This window comes from Microcebus murinus, chromosome 8 (genome assembly GCF_040939455.1).
Source record: "Microcebus murinus isolate Inina chromosome 8, M.murinus_Inina_mat1.0, whole genome shotgun sequence".
Classification (NCBI taxonomy): Eukaryota; Metazoa; Chordata; class Mammalia; order Primates; family Cheirogaleidae; genus Microcebus; species Microcebus murinus.
In genome coordinates, this window is record NC_134111.1 from 8,795,892 (window position 1) to 8,816,210 (window position 20,319).

The 20,319-nt window shown below is 43.9% G+C and overlaps 1 long non-coding RNA gene across 1 annotated transcript in view; it reads right to left on the bottom strand.

Annotated features, from left to right (window-relative positions):
* The window catches only part of LOC105861886 (uncharacterized), a 147,776-nt gene that overhangs the window by 104,525 nt on the left and 22,932 nt on the right, over nucleotides 1-20,319 (bottom strand). The window lies entirely within an intron of this gene.

The following is a 20,319-nucleotide window of genomic DNA, read 5'->3' on the forward strand; positions in this document are numbered from 1 at the left end:
TACTGTTCTTCCAAAGAATCAGCAGCCGTGGCTCCTTTAATTAGTGTTGGGTTGGTAAAAGATTGTTGCTGTTTGGAAATTTTACTGGATTCCATCGTCTTTCTACCTCTTCTTTTACCAAGAATTTTGACATAATTTGCAGGTATAAGTCCTATTGTTTGACCATCAAGACTAGCCAGACGCCAACCACGCACTCTGGGTTTTTGTTCTTTGAGAGCTAAGTTGAGCATATCACCAGCCCAGAAAGAAATTTCTTCTTCAGATACAGCAACAAAATCATATTCTGCTCTAGCAACTACATGGTCATCCTCACCACTTGCCCAGTTGATGTTGTCTAGAAGTACCAGGGCCCCACCTCCACCTAGGCATATAATATTGAAACTGCAGAAAATCAAAGGCAAAGAAGAAATCTTGAGAGAAGCCAGAGGAGTAGGGAGGAATACCTTTCCTATAATGGAACAAATATAAGAATTGCTGCCAACTTCTCATCAGAAACCATGCAAGCAAGAAGTGCAGAATAAAATATTTAGTGTTGAAAGGAAAGCACCACCAACCTAGAATTCTGGATCCAGCAAAGTTACCTTCAAAAGTTAAGAAGAAATAAAGACTTTCTAAGACAAACAAAATTCATCAGAAGCAGATCTGCCCTGGAAGAAATATCAAAAGACGTTCCTGGCCAGGTGAGGTGGCTCATGCCTGTAATCCTAGCAGCTGAGGCAGGAGATCACTTGAGGTCAGGAGTAGGAGAGCGCAGCGCACCATGATCCCACTTGTGAACAGCCACTGCACTTTAGCCTGGACAACACAGTGAGGCCTCATCTCTTAAAAAAATGTATATTGCAAACTCTACAGCAACTATTCAAACAGTTGTTAGGGAAGTATAATTGATATGCTAAGGGAGGAGACTAAATAGAATTATACAAAATGCTCAATTTAAATTGTACTTAAGCTGTACTGATTGCTCAGTGTGCTACACTCTTTCACTGAAGTATTTAAAGCTTTCTGGTTTTTAGATATACAAGAAAACTAAGGTGTTGATACCAATTTTAAATATATCAGAATCACTGTGATTCTTCACTAAGACACCTTAGTAAAATGGTGACACACAGTGCCCAGTGAATTCCTGGGAATTTGACTACGGAAATCAGGTTGTCCCTCTCTGACCCCAAGCTAAAATGAATCTGGTCACCGTCCCTATGGAAACAGTATTCAGAGGTGGAGTGGTTGCATGATTCTTTTGTGTGGACTACAATTAGAGCCCCAATGCTGAGATACAGGGAGGGGTGGTGTAGTTAGATAAGGATAATGTCCTTACTCCATTTTATGTTACTGTAACAGAATGCCACAGACTTAGAGACTCATAAGGAAAAGAAATTTATTTCTAACAGTTCTGGAGTCTAGGGAGTCCAAGTTTGAGGGGCTGCATCTGGTGGGGCCTTCCTGCCACATCGTCTCGTGGTGGAAGGCATCACATGGCAAGAGAAGGAGACAGGAGAGAGTCCAACTTTTATAACAAACCTATTCTCGAAATAAAGAACCCACTCTCACAATAACGATGTTAATTGAGTCGTGGGGCAGAGCCCTCATGACCTAATCACCTCTTAAAGGTCCCACCTCTCAACACTGTTTCACCAGGGATTCAGTTTCCAACATATCAACTTCGGGGAACACATTCAAACCACAGCAGATAGAAAGGACTAAAAACTAATGATAACAGATGTTGAGAATTTTTTTATGTGTTTGGTGGCCATTATTCTGTCTTCTTTTGAAAAGTTTCTGTTCATGTCCTTTGCCTATTTATCGATAGGGTTGTTTGATTTTTTTCATTTTTTTCCTTGTTGATTTTTTTGAGTTCTAGATAGATTCTCATTGTCAGGCGGGGGGAAAGGGCATGCCTCAAATTATGGTTTGGGTGTGGCAAAGTCATAACATGTAACCAAAATGTTTGTATCTCCATAATATCCTGAAATAAAATAAATAAATAAAATTTTTTTAAAAAGGGCTAAAAACTACCAAATAACCAAACAACTAGAGGGAAAGTAGAATCTATTCATGACTTTTCTGAATAGACAGAAAAAAGGAAAAGCCACATCCAGTTCCCAAGTCCTTGGCGAAACTGTCCCAACAGATGCCCCTCCCTCAGGCCCTCCTCCTTCTCTTTCTGGGACACCTGCCCAAAGCCTCCACGCACTTTCCAAGGAAGCAACTTACATACTGAAATGGAAGAGTATTGACATTTTATAAGAGAAGACAATGTTTAACATACCCAGAAAGTCCCTTATAAAGAAACTAAATAGATTTTTTTAAAAGACAGGAAACAACAGTCAATGAACCATAAATATGGAAGAACAAGGCTTTGACACCATGTTGCATTTGAATCTGTTGAGGGACTCTAGTTACCTGCAATCTACAAAGACAGAATAAGACCCAAGTGTAGTAAACATACTACCATTCACTGGCGTGTGCCTCAACCTCCACTTCCAAGCATAGTAAGAATCATGACCATCCCCTTGAAGGCTAGCAGGAACACATGTCTTGCTACAGCCAATAAAGTATCAGTATTTAAGACCTGGTGTGTTTCTCCATCTTTCCTTCCCCCAGCTCTGGCAAATAAAGACATAGCAAACGGTGAACCCTGAGTGAGAAAAGCTGGCGCAGCCCTTCCAACCCACTCTGGACACCCAGCATAAGCAAGAAATAAAACTTTGTTGTTTACAGCTACAGGGATTTTTTACTGTTACCTCGCCCTGTGAATAAATCACCAAGCCTCTGAGAATACATAACCAACAATAGAACCCACTCGGTATATATACCAGTGATTTAAATTAACACACAGCTAGAGGGGTCACTTTACAGTTTACGGTAGCAAATTCAATTTCCCCTAACCAACATATTTTATAACTTAAATGCACAAATATAGTTTTCTATTAAAAACATGGTTTCTAGACCTTTGGGACTAAACTATTAAATTTACCAACCTCACCTCCCATTAACTATTACTAAAATGGGAAGGGTCTCGTCACTGAAAAAACTATGCCATGCCTGGCTCTTCATCTCTTGTACTTTGATGAGAACTGACGTGTGCATATTCCCCTACCTTATTGAGAAAAGCAACTACAATACAACACCAAAAGTTCACAAAGCTTCTTATTAAATATAGATTACCTTTAATAACTACAGTTGATCTATAAAAATAAAGCCTATAATGTCCAATTTCCACAATAGCATGCTCATGATTTTTTTAAAAAATAAGTCCTATATATTTAAAAAAAAAGAAAGGCTAAAAACAAGTGCACTAATTGTAAACAGTTGTCTTGGAGTGGTGGTAATGTAAGAAATTTATTATTCTAATTTCTACTTTTATGTATTTCCAAATTTTTGTATTAAGTATATATTACTTTTACAATGAAGAAATATATATCTATTATGGCCTCAATTATAAAATATACATACTTATCTAAAACTACATCTTTCTACCCAATTTACACAGAGTCTTGTATTATGTTATAATCTGTTTCAAGAAGAAAAGTAGTAAAAAAAAAAAAGTGATTACCAGAAGTAAAGTTAGGCTTTGGAATTGCTAATTCCTTAAGTACTGACAATGTCAATGTGCTATGTAGAAATGAGGTGAGAGTGGAAGGAAGAAAAAACCAGTTAAAGATACAAGACTCAAGAACAGCCTGGGCAACAAGCAAGACCCCATCTTTACAACAATGTTTTTAAATAGCCAGGCATGGTGGCACCTGCCTATAGTCCCAGCTACTCAGGCTGAGGCAGGAGGATCACTTGAACCCAAGAGTTGCAGGCTACAGTGAGCTACGATTTAGCCACTGCACTCTAGCCCAGGTGACAGAGCAAGACCTTATCTCAAGAAAAAAAAAAAAAAAAGATATAAGACTATAGTAAGTTCTCAAATTTTCAAAGACAGCTCAAAAGTATTACTAAAGAGCTTATTGAAAGTTCTGATTTTTCATTCTAATACCCAGAGATTTTGATTCAGTGGGTCTAGAGTAGGGCCCAGGGACCTGCCTATTGGGCAGGCTTCCCAGGTGATTCTCTGCAAAAGTCTCTGCAGTACACTCCAAGAAACACACCCTAAAGAAAGCAGAATGGGTTGCTCCAGTGGAGGAGTTGAAGGGCGGGCCAGAAGAAAATTAGCTCAGTGGATTTAATCCCTGGCTACCTATTGGAATCTTCTGGGTGGCTTTTACAAAATACTAGTGGATCTGGGCCAGGTGCAGTGGCTCACGCCTGTAATCCTAGCACTCTGGGAGGCCGAGGCAGGTGGATCACTCAAGGTCAGGAGTTCGAAACCAGCCTAAGCAAGAGCCGTCTCTACTAAAAATAGAAAGAAATTAATTGGCCAACTAAAAATACATAGAAAAAATTAGCCGGGCGTGGTGGCACATGTCTGTAGTCCCAGCTACTGGGGAGGCTGAGGCAGGAGGATCGCTTGAGCCCGGGAGTTTGAGGTTGCTGTGAGCTAGGCTGATGCCATGGCACTCTAGCCCAGGCAACAGAGTGAGACTCTGTCTCAAAAAAAAAAAAATTAAAAAATACTAGTGGATCAGAATGTCTGGGCACCTGTAGGTGTTGAAATCTCCCCTAGTGATTCCAATGCATAGCAAGGTTGAGTCCTGCTGTGACTGGACAGAAAAGGCTCAGCACCCTTCAAATGGCAGCACAGAGGTGGCCACCAGCTCTGCCCATGCCTGGCTGCCTGCCCTGGCCGTCTATCACAACCCCAGTGACCAGGCAGAAAACAAGGTGGCTGAAAGCAAGCTGGCCAGAACGCAAGTTTCACATCCTGCAAATGGTGGGCAAAACTGAAAGCATGGCCAAAGCAGCAGAGCAGACACACCTGGCTTTAAATTAATTCTAAACATTATGACAAGAAACTCCAAACCCTGAAAAATTTCAGATAAGTTTCTTTTGCAATTTCTTTCACTGATTGGGTTTCTTCTTGTTGTTGTTTCCCCTTTACAAATGCCATCGATTGCTATGAAAGAAATGTGAAAATACAGACACGCAGAAAGAGAAAGATACAGCATACTCATAATTCCGCCCACTCCAAGGCAATCAGCAAAGCACCTTGGTGTGAATACTTCTCAGCCTCTCCCTACAAAGATGTGCATCCATTTTTGTCTCATAGATTTTTCCTGCTCATCCCGTTGCACGTTCACGGTGATCCAAATTGTCCCTGATATAAAGAGCATAATAGAGGGAATAAATGGCTACAGATTAACTTGAAATACAAAGAATAAAATGAAAGAAAAAATAAAATCCAAAAAGTATCAAGATATTCTCAGGGACACAAAAATTGTTGCAATACTACCTGATTATGTTCAAATGTTACCAAAAATTGAAAAAAGTAATGACATATATTTTCAACAAAATCATCCTTCGATTTTGCCAAACAATTGTGAAGAGCAACTTGCAAGGGGCCAAGTGCTTTCCAACCAGTCCTTCCAGTGGGCCTGACATACCCGTTCCTGCTGTTCCTGCCGTCCTCCCTGCTTGATGCCACTCCTCCTCTTTGGTTTGACCAAATCCTTCCCATCATTCCAGGGCCAGTTTGGATCCAATCCCCCTCCTCCAGCCAGGCCTCCCCAGGCCCTCCAAGCTATATTTTCCCTAAACCTCAACATTTACTACACCTCTGCCTGTGGCTCTTTTTTGATTCCTGCTCTATGCACCATGGAGTCCCTTCTGCATTAACCCCGCATCCCCACAGAGGCACTGTGTCTCTCTGGGCTGAGTCCAGCTCATCCTCTTCGTGTCTCTCACAGAATGAAGCACAGTGCCGGGCACACAGTCAGCACTCAGTAAGTATTGAATGAAGCAGAGAAAAATTATAGGCAGGATTTTTTTTTAAGGCATTCTATTCCTCAGTAAAACTCAGTGGTTCAGCACTTAACAGTGGAAGGGTCACAGGAGAAGCCCGATATGGCTGTAAAGGGCAGGTCTGGCAGAGGAGCGAGGGTGGCACCATGTCCAAAAGGCAGGCGGCTGCATGGAGGACAGAGGAGAGGGACAAAGCTGCCGCCTGTAGGAGGGTCCCCCAGGCTGAACCCTCCATCAAAGATTTGCCCAGCACAGTCTTCTAAATGGCTCAGGGTAAGACAGGGCAGGGAGGGAAGCCCAGAGGAGCTGGCGGTCTCCTGCTGTGAGAAGCCCAGCACGGCATCACTGCGTGGCTGGCCCCGAAGGCTGTGTTGATGAAGACAAGGCCACCTGACTCCCACCAACAAGAGAGAACAGGCTGCAAAGTCCAAGTGAAGGCAGCCTTGAGGAGAAGTGACAACATCATGCTGGATTCCCTGACAGGGAAGGACAGGGAAGCCAATCAAAGGCAGCATCCACTCCAGACTTTAGGAAAGAGATGCTTTCATGCCATAAAAAAATAAATATGATCACATAGCTCTGAGCAGGGGGAAGCTAAAAAAAGTAAAATTCTCACCCTAAAATTCTAAGTCTCCCACTGAGGAAGAGGAGAGGATGCTGCTTGCAAACACAAAGGGTTTGCTGGGGGAGCACCCCAGATTTCAAGAGGTGAGTGTCCCCAGGGGGTCACAACAAGGAAATCTCATCCCGAAGGCTAAGGCTTGGGATGACCTCGGACCTTCCACAGAAAACAAGGGCAGGGAAGCCAGCTTTTGAAAGAAGTAGACAGAAATTGTAGATGGCACTACACTTGCTCAGAAGAAATTCCTTAATAAGCCACTTGGGATAGAAGCCATGGGCTGTAAGGAATTTGCCAAAAGCCAATTCAGAGAAAGTTAATTCTCCAAAACACAAATTGCTGAATGTTTAATTCACTGAATGGCCAATTTGCCCAAAACTGTCAGACAAATACTATAGAACCGGTCCTCAGCAGTCTGTGCGGCTGTTTTACCGCATCCTAACAAAGTTACGTACGTAAGCAAGTTTTTCCATGATTTGGTTTCATAACCTTTGGGGATGAGAATTTCTTGCATGCTCTGATTTCAGGTGTTGTGTGATGCCTTCTGTGTCCATGGGACAAGATTTCTGTCTTCTTGCTATCACTTAAATCAAAGAGGTGTTAAGTAGCTACGTCAAATGAATAATTTAAGTACAGTTCATGCTGCAGGTAGTTGCTCGTCAGAACTGTTTAAAACTCCATGTGTAAAGAATGGTTTTGCTCTTCCCTTCACCATTTTACTCACGCTCTGGTTTTCTCTACTTTATGGACAGTGTTTTCAGCCTGCCACACAGACGTGGCAGTGCCATGTAACCATGGACATGGAGTCCGTCAGTACGCCTTAGACACGGGTGTGCACAAGCGAGAGTCCTCTGGAAGCTGAAAGGCATACAATGCTGACGTCTGGCTCCCTGCAGACACCACAGCACAGCCTCTGCTGTGCCACTCTACAATTCTGAACTCTGATCCTCCAGGGAGTTGATTTTTGGTGAATTAGCATGCATCTAAAAAGGGGACCCCCCCACAGGGGCCAAAACCATCTTGCACAAGACAAATAGGGTGATGTCTCTGTAGCAAAGGAACAGTGGAGGGGACAGGAGCAGAGAGCGGAGGAGAAAGTAGGTGGGGCAAGTGAGATGAAGAAGGCTACCAACAGTACCACCCCTCCCTGGGATCCCCAAAGTGTCACTGAAAGTTGACAAAAAACCCTGAAGGGCTTGATGTGCATGACCTTCTTGGGGACAGACAGTTCTGCCCCCGTAGTGGGCACAGGCTGGAGTAGGTTCCTGCAGGTGCAGAGTTGCCAAGCCAGACTGAAACCATGGGAGTCTGCAGGCAGCGTGGGGAGGAGAGCTCTGGATTGTCATAGGGCAAAGAAGTTGGGTTGAGGCCAGGCGCGGTGGCTCACGCCTGTAATCCTAGCTCTCTGGGAGGCTGAGGGGGGCGGATTGCTCGAGGTCAGGAGTTCAAAACCAGCCTGAGCAAGAGCGAGACCCCGTCTCTACTATAAATAGAAGGAAATTAATTGGCCAACTAATATATATAGAAAAAATCAGCCGGGCATGGTGGCACATGCCTGTAGTCCCAGCCACTTGGGAGGCTGAGGCAGAAAGATTGCTTGAGCCCAGGAGTTTGAGGTTGCTGTGAGCTAGGCTAACGCCATGGCACTCACTCTAGCCTAGGCAACAAAGCGAGACTCTGTCTCAAAAAAAAAAAAAAAAAAAGAAGTTGGGTTGAGTAAAGTTCAACCACATCTCCAAGAGGCAGGAGGCTCAGGTGCCATGTGGCCTAGATGACCAAGAGGAGGCCATGCTGGCCCACTGGTGGTAGACTAAGAGATACCATGTATGTCAGTCATTGGCAGATGTTTGGAGGAAAATACAGTAAAAGAGAAGCCCCCCACTTAGGGATGCTCTAAAGTTTATAAGATGGAAAGAAGCAGAGCCACACACACCTGGCCTTATCTTCCCTGTATGGGAAAATAGTCCACAAGCTCAAAACTTGATTTTAAGCAGAAAGGGAAATGTAAAGTGAGTGAGGCAGGCAGAGTAATAGCTCCCCAAGAAAGTCTAAACTCCACTCCAAGGCAAGCAGGAGGCTCCCAGCTGTGCCCAGGCTGGGCAGCGGAGTGGATAGTGCAGCACCATGAGCAAATAAGAGAACCTGAGGCAATTTCCTGAGTACAAAAGGCCCAGAAATGCTATGAACTGATGAGCAGGGACAAGAACTAGATGGAGCAAAGAGGGAAGCCAGTATGCAGGAGCAGGAGGAACAGACTGAAAAGAAGCTCGTCAAAGTGCGAACGGAGGCCCTGAAGGAGGCTGGGAGGGAAGTGCCCAGATCAGTCCAGCCCTGAGCCCCATTTCCTACTTCACCTGCAACCACGTCATCCAGCCTTGTGCACGGAACACCCTCTTTCAACAGGGAGCTATTGAGCTGCAGCTACATGCCAGACACTGTTCTAAAAGTGGGTATGTATACACAGTGAACAAGAGGTCACTGCTCCGGCTCTCCAGAAGGATGAGATGACCGAGCAAGAAATTCAGCAAGAAAGCCTCAGGCAGCGAGCAGCGCTGGCACAAAGATAAAAAAAAGTGGCATGAGAGACTGGGGCTAGGAGGGGGGCGTGTAGCTCCCACCAAGTGGTCAGGACCAGGAAGCCTCTCTGCAGAAGTGATGTGAGTTGTGTCCCAAATAACAGGGATCTTATGACAATCTACTGAAAGAGTGATCCAGACAGAGGGAGAGCAGGGGCAAAGCCCTTGAGGCTGGAGCCAGCTCAATGTGTTCAGGGCAGAAAGAAAGCCAGCACAGCAGAGCTTAGTAAACGAGGAGAGACAGGGACAAGACCAAACAGAGAAACAGAAGGGACCAGAGCACACAGAAGGTGACGACTGTGTGCGCTCTACCCGAAAGTGCTGAGAGCAACAGAAGGAACAAGGGGCATGGTAAGCAGAGAGGAAATAGGATCCTGTCCTGTCTTCCAAGTGCCCGCACACTGCTGCCACTGTGCCTTAGCCCAACAGTGCCCCTGAGCAGCAGAGACAGGCACCTCCAGGATGTTTAGGTGTTACTTGCAAGGTTGCTTTTTGTTCCATTCCAGGGCTCGCTGTCCCCCTCATATTCCTGCTTTGGAGTTGTCCTGCCTCTGCTGCAATTTAGTAAAGCCAAGGAGTTTAACTGCTGGGTGGAAAAAGCAAAATCTCAGCTTCAGCCAGGTGTGCTGGGGCCTTCCTCCATCCTTCCTGTGCAGTGAGCTTTGTTCATGACCCAGTCAGCGCCCGAGCAGGGGCAGATGTGATAAATGAGCCCTTCCTCCTCCGAGACAGTGTGTTTTCTAATCAATTAAAGAGCAAAATGTCAAGGTGTTATGGGTGTAGCTGGCGGCTAGTTCTGCCCCATTTAATCACATTATCTTGAGGGCTGAGAGGCAAAAGGTTTGGGGCATTGCTGGTTTTTTTTTTTTCAGTTGCAACTCAGACAAAGGAAATGGAAAATAGGCATCTAAAGGCAGAGAAGGAAACGGCCAGCTGCCCTCAGGAGTGCCCGCCCCCCACAGTCTCAGAACACTCAATGCCAAGGGACACCAGTAGGACAAGCTCTGCGGGCCTCAGCCCAAACCGTCAACGGGCGGTTGCTTCCAGAGAGGAAGTGGAGGCCCAGAGAGCAACGTGGCCACAGCAGTTTTCCCCATATATATTGGAGAGTAGGAAATTCATTTATCAGGAAGCAAATTTACATGGTAAGACTATCATTGTTACAATTTCCTCATACTTGAGGGCGACACACACAGGGCACAAAGGAAAACCAACCATGCGGGCAGCTCAGGAGCTTGTAGACTGTTTCGCCAAGTAGCCATCCGCCTGTCCCACAGAAAGGGTTTCTGTGTTTGTACCCTCATAATACTCTGAAATAAAAATTTAAAAAAATAAAATAAATAAATAAATAAAACATCACATGATGCTGGGGAAAAAAAAGAAAGGGTTTCTGTTCACTTTATGGGTTGCGAACTATGCTGCGATTTGATCTAAGAGTCCTTTCACTAAGGTTTGGTTTTAATGTGCTGTTCAGGATTTCCTTGGTGATGTTTCTGTTGCTTTCAGTTCATAGCTTTGAAGCACATCACTATTAAAAATCACTTTCATTACTGAAATACACATTTTAAAAAAATAACTTTGCCGGGAGACTGAGGCAGGTGGATTGTTTGAGCTCAGGAGATCAAGACCAGCCTGAGCAAGAGCGAGACCAAAAATAGAAAAATTTAGCCAGGTGTGTTGGCACACGCCTGTAGTCCCAGCTACTCGGGAGGCTGAGGCAGAAGGATCGCTTGAGCCCAGGAGTTTGAGGTTGCTGTGAGCTAGGCTGATGCCATGGAACTCTAGTCCGGGGCAACAGAGTGAGACTCTGTCTAAATAAATAAAAATAAAAATAAAATAAAACAAAATAAAATAACTTTGTAAATTGCAAGTCTTGAAACTCTCTGACCTTTAACCCTTTTTCCCCCTGATGTAATTATTTTTATACTGAAATAGATCCATCACCTATTTCACAGGGCTGTTGTAAAGGAAAATGAAGAATGTGTGAAGAGTACATAGTAGACACTCAATAAATGTTAGTTCTCTCTCTCACATACCTGCAACCTTTATGGAGAGTTTGAAATTATCCTACAGGCATAGAGAACCAACATGATTTTAATGAAACTTCAAAGTTTGGTGGCTGAAATTTAGATTTCAGAATCAAGCAGACTCAGCATGGTCTTGGTGCATGCTCTTACTAGCTGTGTGACTCTGTGCCAAGCACTTCACCTCACCAAACCCCAGTTTTCTCACATGTACAGTTGAGGAGTTTGGGCAAGATGAGATGAGATATATGTGTGTATCCAAGCCAGCCCAGAGGATAGCATCTAGCAAATGAAAGCTGTTGCTACCAGCTAGCGGATGGAGGAGTGGATGGAGTGAAGGGCAGACTCTAACCTGGGTCTTGCCCTCCTAAGACGGAAGTTCTGGGGTGCTCTGGATCATTGGTGTTCTCTAGCTCTCCTGAAGGTAATTCCCCAACTTCTGATTTCTGGGGCCCTTTCCTGAGCCAAAAGCAAGTTTCCTTTTCAGAAGCAAATGTATGCACTAGGGATTTATAATGGAAAATCTGATGCTGTCATTTATTCACAGGGTCACTGGGCATTAGGCCATAAATGTGATCTATATCCAAGGTCCGGCTGAAAGCCTCGAGGGTAACATATATATTTCATCATCACGGTCAGACATAAGTGTTCCCTTTTCTCTCAGAACCCAGAAGTCAATATCAGATCTTCAGAGAATTCTAAACTTCCACAGTTGGGTGGAGGGCAGTTGAAAAGTCGCACAGTCTGCTATCACCTGTGTGCCCCCCAGAAAGTTGATTGCCCCTCTGAGCCTTGGTTTCTTCCTCTGTAAACTCATTGCCTCCTCCTGCTAGTGCTCCAGGAGCAGAGCCAACATGCTCAGCACATAGCAGGTGTTAGACAAGAAGCAGGTGACAGCTCATAAGACATGGGAAGGGGGGAAAGAGGAAGAAGAGAAGCTCTTAGGGTTGTATTAGGATTAATTACTAACAAAACTGGAGAGCGGAGAGGAAGACACATTGGTGCTCTGCTCTCAAAGCAGCACCACACCTGGCCCCCCACCCTCACCCCAGCCAAGCCCCTCCCCAGCTCTGCCCCTCGTGGTGGATGGTCTCTCCTCACTTGTGGGAGATCAGGCACTCTTCTCAGAACACAGGGGCTCCTCAGGAGTCTGCTCTGAATAAGCAGCACTGTCTGTGGGAGAATTTCAAGATGAGTCTGTAGGGATGAAGGAGATTCCTCAACCATCACCCTTGTAGGTGGCACCTCCTTGTGGCTGGGGAGCTCTTCTAGTTCTTCATTCACTCAGTCACTCACCAAACACATGCCGAGTGCCCCCGGTGTGCCCACAGGAAACCTGCACACCATCCCACAGGACAGACGTTCAGGTGAATGGACATCTGCAATATCCTCCTCTCCCTAGGGCCAAACGTGAGTCTCCAAGTCAGAGAGATCTTAATGCAAACCATGACTCTGCCCATAAGGACTCTTTAATGTCTCTGAGCCTGTTTCCTGCTAAATGGGGTGATGTTACTATCTCCCTCTCAGAATTTCTGTGAGATTTCTATGCATTCTACATTATTCTACAGCCCTGGCGAACTCCCCATGACCCACCTATATGCACAACTTTGGAGCCCCTAAGCCAGCCAGCCTACCTTGCACCACTTGGCCATCACCTCATACGGATGAATGCTGCCCAAGGCTGGCATCTTGGCCATGGCCTGTTCCCCCGTGGCCAGCCCCATGCTCTGCTCTCCAGCCTCTTCAGACAGCCTCAGCCAGTGCCCTTCACACACAATGTGTGACTGACCCAACCATCCTCCTCTGCGGGGACTCTCAGGACCTCTTGGAACGGTGTCTGCTCCCTGCCGCTCCAGATCCCTCCCACATGGGTGCTGGAGGCCTGCGTCTGGCCAGCCCCCCCACAGTCCACTACAGCAGAGAGTAGAACCCTTATCTCTGAGGGCCTGCCCAGTCTGAACCAGTGTGGAGCCAGCTACCCCAAGTGTTTGGATTCAAGGTCTCATGTGTGCCTCACAGGGCAGTCACAACCGGGACAGAGTAATTTTAGGGGCACAGAGAAACTTGCACACCCCGAAATTCCTCCCTTACTTGCTCACTGGTGCCTGAAATTACTTCAACAGAAAACAACATGCTTTATTCCACAATTAGAAGTAAGCCTGTAAACATAGATTTCTCTGGTCAAGGAAACACAATGATTATGATCATACTGAAGCCTAAATCAATGATTCTCATGGGAATGGAGGGGTATGTCATAATCTCTAAAGGTACAAGATTGAGGACACATGCAATTCTTTAAAAAGCACATTCAATAGCATAACATACAGTTAGAGATTCGGGAGGGCAACTTGGTGGTACATATTAAAATGTTAAATGTGAATATCCTTTGACCCAACAATTCCTCTTCTAAGTCGCTCACTAGGGAAACACATGTGCATGTGCAGAAAGAGGCATGTACCATGATGTTCCCTGAATCCTAGTTTGTAACAATAATAAAAAAGATAAGAACCCATTTACATGCCCATCAATAGGGACCTAGCTTAATAACCTACAGTGTTTCTGTGCTATGGAATACTATGCAGCAGTTAAAAGAAAATAAGGTAAAGCTAGCTATACTGACATGAAAAACCTTCAAGACATTTTATAAGTGAAAAATAACAAGGTTCAAAACAATGCATAAAGAATCATAGCAATCATGTGGAAAGAAAGCAAACCGACTTGTTTCTATAGATAGTTGTGTCAGCATATAAATGCATAAGGAAAAGGTCTAGGAAAATGTACACCAGAGACAGGCTCAGTTATCTCTTAGAGGTCTTGGAATTGGGGGTGATATTGAAGAGGAACATTATTAGCCTTATCTAAACTTTATTTATAATGATAATGCATTCATTAAATACTTTCATAATTAAAAATATTTTAGTAATATTAAATAATCTTATGTTTGGAAAACAAAAAAACTGATCATAATACAAACTACAATATTAAAACTAGACAACAATGTTTTTAGGCAGTGGGTCATGGACTAAAAAATTTGACAAACAGAGAAATGACAGTAATGTCACAGGATTAATATTTTGAAGATATTAATTTTCTCTTTTGCCTTCCTGATTTTATCACCTTCATCCTAGTCAGTTAGATGCAGTCATTCATTTGGGACTCATATTTGTACAGAAAGAATGCAAATGAAAAAATGAGGAAATTAATAGTCTGCTTCTGGCATGCAAAATGTGATTTTGCCGAAAGGCAATATACTTGAAAGATGGGATTTTTTTTATAGAGTAGAAGGCTTCCAGTTCGTTTAGCTCTGGCTTAGTATATCAAGAGCAAAGCCTAGAGGGTCCATCATGTGGAATTTCCTCCACAGCCCTCATCAAAGAGGGAAGATAGTCCTACTGCATGTGACAGCCAGGTCATGGAAGTTCCTGCTCCAAGGGAGGATTAGAACTAAATTTTATCCATTGTCAGCCTGAAAGACTAAAAGAACGGAAGAAGAAGAATGAGAGCAAAGCTGTGGGGCGTCCTTCCCTAACTTTTCCCTCCAGGAGGAGGTGTTCAGCCCACACAAGGAGGCCTGAATGTATAGGGGTTCTGTACAACTCCCCACATGTGGCCCCATAGCTGCTCTGTAATAAGCAGGAGCCAGAGAACACCTTGTCCAGACTCCCAACTCTCCCTGGTCCCTACAATGTCATCTCCCAGCTCACAGCACTCTGCGGCCGTCTTAGTCCATTAAGGCTTCTATAACAAAATGCCATAGGCTAGGTGGATTATAAACAACAGAAATTTATTTCTCAGAGTTCTGGAGGCTGGAAATTCCAAGACCAAGGCACCAGCAGACTCAGTGTCTGGTGAGAGCCCATTCATAACAGATGGCCCCTTCTAGCTGTGTCCTCATGTGGTAGAAGGGACAAGGGGTCTCTGCTGGACCTCTTTTATAAGGGCACTAATCCCATTCATGAGGGCTCCACCTCTGTGACCAAGACATCTCCCAGAGGCCCCCAATTTCTTAATCCTATCTCCTTGGAGGTTAGTATTTCAACATATAATTTGGGGGGGCATAAACATTCAGATCATAACAATGGCCATCTTGGAGAGGAGCAGAAAGCCAGAGAAACCTGAGAAACAGAAAATCGTATTCAAGGAGATGGAGACAAGAGGCAGAAAAGTAAATGAGGTTGTGTAGAGATTAGAACACTCACATATTGCTGGGGGGATCGTAAAATGGGGCAACTACTTTGGAAAACAGTTTGGCAGTTTCTCAAATGCTAAACATGGAGTTACCTTATGACAAAACAATTCTACTTTCAGATATATACCGAAGAGAAATGAAAATATAGGTCCAAAGAAAAACCCATACATGAGTATTTATAGAAGCATTATTCATAATAGATAAAAATGGAGACCACCCAAATACCCATCAACTAATTAATGGATAAATAAAATGTAGTGTATCCATACAATGGAATATTATTTGGCTATAAAAAGGAATAAAATATTAATACATTCTACAATGTGGGTGAATCTTGAAAACATTATGCTAAGTGAATGAAGTCAGTCACAAATGGCCACTTATTGCATGATTCCATTTTCATGAAATGTTAGAAGAGGAAGTAGATTTATGGCTGCCCAGGGCTGCAGGAATTAAAATGGGCAGAAATGGAGAGTGACTGCTGATGGATACAGCGTTTATTTTTGGAATAATGAAAAGTTTCTAGAATGGATTATGATAATGGTTACACAACTGAGTAAATATATTAATGCTAAAAACCACTAATTATATACTTTAAGTGAATCAATTTTATGATATGTGAACTATATCTCAATAAAATAGTTAAAAACAGAAAAAGAGGTATAGGAAATAGAGAATAAATAATCAGATAATTTGGGGACAGTTTTTGGAGCAAGCTAGCTAAGGCAAATCTTGAAAGACACATGATACACTCTTGGCCTCATGGCCTGTACCCTCCCCGCTTTGCTATTTGCCAGATCTATGACACAGGAGCCACTGTCATTTCCCTAAGACACGAATTGAAATATCTCACCCTCAAGGCTGCCCTGAGGGAGAAAGTTGCTAAGCTGGTGGGCAGAGCAGACTGCCAATATCTGCACCTCCGAAATTATTGTTCAACCGGCTTCATTGTAACATACACAAAAGTTTTTATGGGTGATCAACACGTTATTTCTTTGTGGAAAATGACACCTAAAAGAAAGGCAACTGCAAGTGCTGGTGAAGGAAGTGAAGAGAGAATGAAACAGTCTAATAAAAAATAATGTGCTTTAACTGTAGTCCTTCCTACAAGGAATGGTAAAGATCTTGGGACATAAATTTCAAGCATGACAAGGATCTGCTTTGAGGGAAATAGATACATTGAGAGAAGCAGTAACTGGAAGATGAGGTGCTCAGAGACATAAGAAAATAACAAGCAAGAGAATCATGTTCCCCAGTCTCCCCAAGGCCTGTTCTTCACCCCATTCCTGGCCTGTCAGGTTGCACTGAAATTCAGGTCACCCTGCCATCCAGGCACTTGCAACAGAAATTGTAACTTAAGACCCAAACACTTGAAGGAAATTCAAACAGGAATTCAAAAGAGAAATAGGACTTTGGGAGAGCAGTAGAAGAGATGCCACATGCAGGACATGATTAATTGACAAATGAATTGAGTGGCAGGTGAGCAACAGAGGAGCTAGGAGGCCAGAGGGGTCATTTCCGGCAGGCTGAAGCCCACACAGAAAGGAGGCAATCTGAGCAAGGCAAATGCACGAGGCTTTAAAAAGACTGGCCTGGAAACCTTTTGCCCTTTGATACCTTTTTATTGAACTTCTCCTTTCCATCACAGATTCAGTTCCTTCTAATGGACTCTAGGGTATGTTTCGCAGCCTGGACTCCCTAGGACTCTGTGAGCTGGTCGCCTCTTGATGGGGAGGGGGACAGAGGGGAGGAGAGGAATGTGTATTAGCTCCAGCACGTTTCTCCACTAAAGCTCGTGGCTGCCTCCCCAGCCTCAGCCAGCACCTTCCTACTGAGATGACTGAGTTAACATCCTTGGACTTCCTGCTACATGTCCCAAAGGTCCCAACAACCCAAATCAGAAAAAGTCATGACACTATCAGTCTTTAAGAGATCGGTAAAACATAGCCTCATTGCATGATTCCTGCTGACAAAGACAAAAGGAATTGCAAGGTGGCCTTAAGGAAGGCAGCACGGTATTACTCAGCAAAGGCCACTCCATGACGAGGAGCCAGTGGCTGGACTTGAGACAGCCTATTGCAGAAAGGAGTGGAAAAACCACAAACTGTGGGAAAAAATAACTGTTCTTCCTCTGCTCTCACACAACAACAATCTACACAGAAAACTTCCATGACCAAATGTGTGAAGATTTCTCCTCACCCACAAGCAAGCAAGCAATTCTGCAGCGACACCAGCTGGGTGTCTTCTAATTCAACTCAATTCTGATACTGTCTACCTGGAGACAGCATCAGATCCCACAGGGTGAGGGCTCAGTCCCCAAGCCTAACCCCATCTTCAAGGCCAATCGCAAGACCCAGGTTGTTTTGCCTGTGCTTCTGACCAACCAGCTTTATAAATCAAGGTTCCCATGATCCCCCTACTTTTGGGTTCGATTAATTTCTGGAGTGGCTCACAGGACTCAGGGAAACACTTATTTTCATTTACTGGTTTATTATAGAGGATATTCCAAAGGAACCAGATGAAGCTATGCCTGTGGCGAGGTAGGGGAAGAGCTGTGGAGCTTCTGTGCACTCCTGGGTGTGCCACCCCCCAGGATTCTCCACAAGTCCAGCTGTCTGGAAGCTCTCCGAACACTGTCCTTTTGGAATTTTGCTGTGGCTTCATTATGTAGGCATGATTGATTAAGTCATTGGCCATTGCTGTTCAACTTAACCTCCATCCACCTCCCCTCACCAGATTTTGAGGGATGGGCTAAAAGTCCCAGTCCTCTAATCCTGCCTTGGTCTTTCCTGGTGACAAGCCCCCACCTCAGCCACCAGTCCTCTAATTAGCCATCAAAAAGACTTTGAAGATTACAAGGATTTTTGATTGGTATGCCAGGAAACCAGGAATCAGACAAAGACTATTTAGATATTTCACAATGTCACCGGAAACATGCAGGGAACAAAAAGGAAAGGAATTACCCAGGGGCCAAGCTACTTGCTAGACCCTACACAGGATTTTTTAATCTTAACAATAAGCCTGCAAGTTAAATAAAATTGTCTACATTTTAAAGTTGTAGAAATAGACTTAGAGTGATTAAAAGGCTTGCAAAAATTCACATGGCTAGCAAGTGTTGAGCTGAGTTATGATCCCAGATCTGCCTGATCCTTAAAACTATCTTCTTTCCATTTTATTACGCTGCCCTGTGTGCACAGCCCATCAGACCTCAGCTTCTGACTGCTGAAGAAATCAATAAAACGATCATTATTATAACATCAGTAATATTGTTCTAGGCCAGATGCAATGCCAACGACTCGACTTGTATTACTATTAAACTTCAAAAAAGAAACCTGTCAGGGAGTGACTATTATTCCCATTTTATTGCCATGGAAACTGAGGAATGTATGAGTGAGATTGGGCTGGGCTCTGTTGCAGTAACATGTAGCTAACGTCCAACATAGGTTGGCGGGGCTTTGACCTGTCACTCACCCAAGCAGCCAGGTGGATGGAGGCTTTGCAACCTTGTATGCTCACCGTCTGGAACCCTGGCTTCTTCATCATTGAGACAGCAAAAGTCAGGCACAGTTTGCTCACACCTGTTCTAAACTTCATCACAGAAAGACTAATCCCCACCTAAACTCAGAGAAGTAGACTGGGACGTGTGCAGGTGCACACAAATATTTATGGGCAGTAAAAGTCACTGCCACAATTGTCATTAGGTTAAGAATATTGTGCTAAAGCACAGCTGAGATTTGAAACTGGTCTATATGTCTCTCCAAGGTTCACAACTCACTGTAGGATCCAGAAGAAAAACTGCTCTCAGTGCACCAGAATCACTATGTGGAATCAGTCCTGTGATCCATCCAATTTAGGATTTGGCGTCTGGAAGGAACACCCAGGGGTGCAGGAAACTACAAATGTCCTTACTGACTTCAGTCATAGAGTTTCACATGATCCCAGAGACCTCCTGCTTTCTCTCGAATCTCTGGCACTGTGCTCTGCCTTTGCAAGTCTATCCCTCCCCTTGTGGAAATACATTTATTTCTGGCCTGTGTTGCCTCTGCAGGCAAAACATTTTATGCCATTTGCCTCTTGGTTCATATGCTTATATATCACCACGCTCTAACAAAGATTTGCTGCAGCATAACCAAAAATGCATAGAAAGTAAATTTAAGAAATAAATATAGGAAAAATAAGACAAAGTCAAAGATAATTATTTTACAAAGTACATACTGTGGGGTTCCATGCACTTGCTTGAGACAAGTCAAACATGTTTTCTGAGCTTCCAGGTAGCCAATGAAAGAGTGAAATAGATATTACATAATCCATAACTATCCATAAGATAAAAATTCAAGGGAAGCTCAGCTATTCCTTGCACTCACACCTGATAGAAATCTTCCCCATGGGCCTACCCAAAGAGGATATTTCATGAGAGAGTGAGAAAAAAAGATAACTCCAGAAAACAAAAGACATATCAGGAACTCTGAGTGAAATTGTAAAGGGTCCTAAGGATCAAGAACATGGTTAGCTGGAGTTAGAAAGCCTCCAGCTAAGAAAGCAACAAGGAATCACTTCCACCAGAAGAGGGAGGCATCTAACAGGAAGACATCAGAGAAGAAAGAGGAAAATAATGGAAACCGCATTACCTCATATAAAATTAAATAATTTCCTCTGCCTTTGATGGCATAGGGTTGAGCTGAGTTGCATGAGTTTAGAGACTGAACTGGGAAATGAGAAGCAAAGCGACATGGCAGCCAGAAACTCCTTTCTAGACTTCAGAGTCCAAAGTGGCAGAAATAAAATTGCCCTGTGGGGGACTGAGCAGATGTCCTGGGAAAGCTGGAATCCAAAGTCCAAACTCCTCCCACAGTCAAATACTGTAGCTGGCGGGCCACTGCCCACCAGATTATGAACATACCTGCTTTAGGAAAGGGAAGCTTGCAAATTTCATTTACCAGCCACCAAATACACGTGGCCTGCTTCCCCGATGAAGAATATTAATGAAATCCTGGGGGGAGCGTCGGTCCTAAATCTGATATTCTCAAGAATGGTAGAAAAGAACATATCCAAGGAAAGAATGTCAAA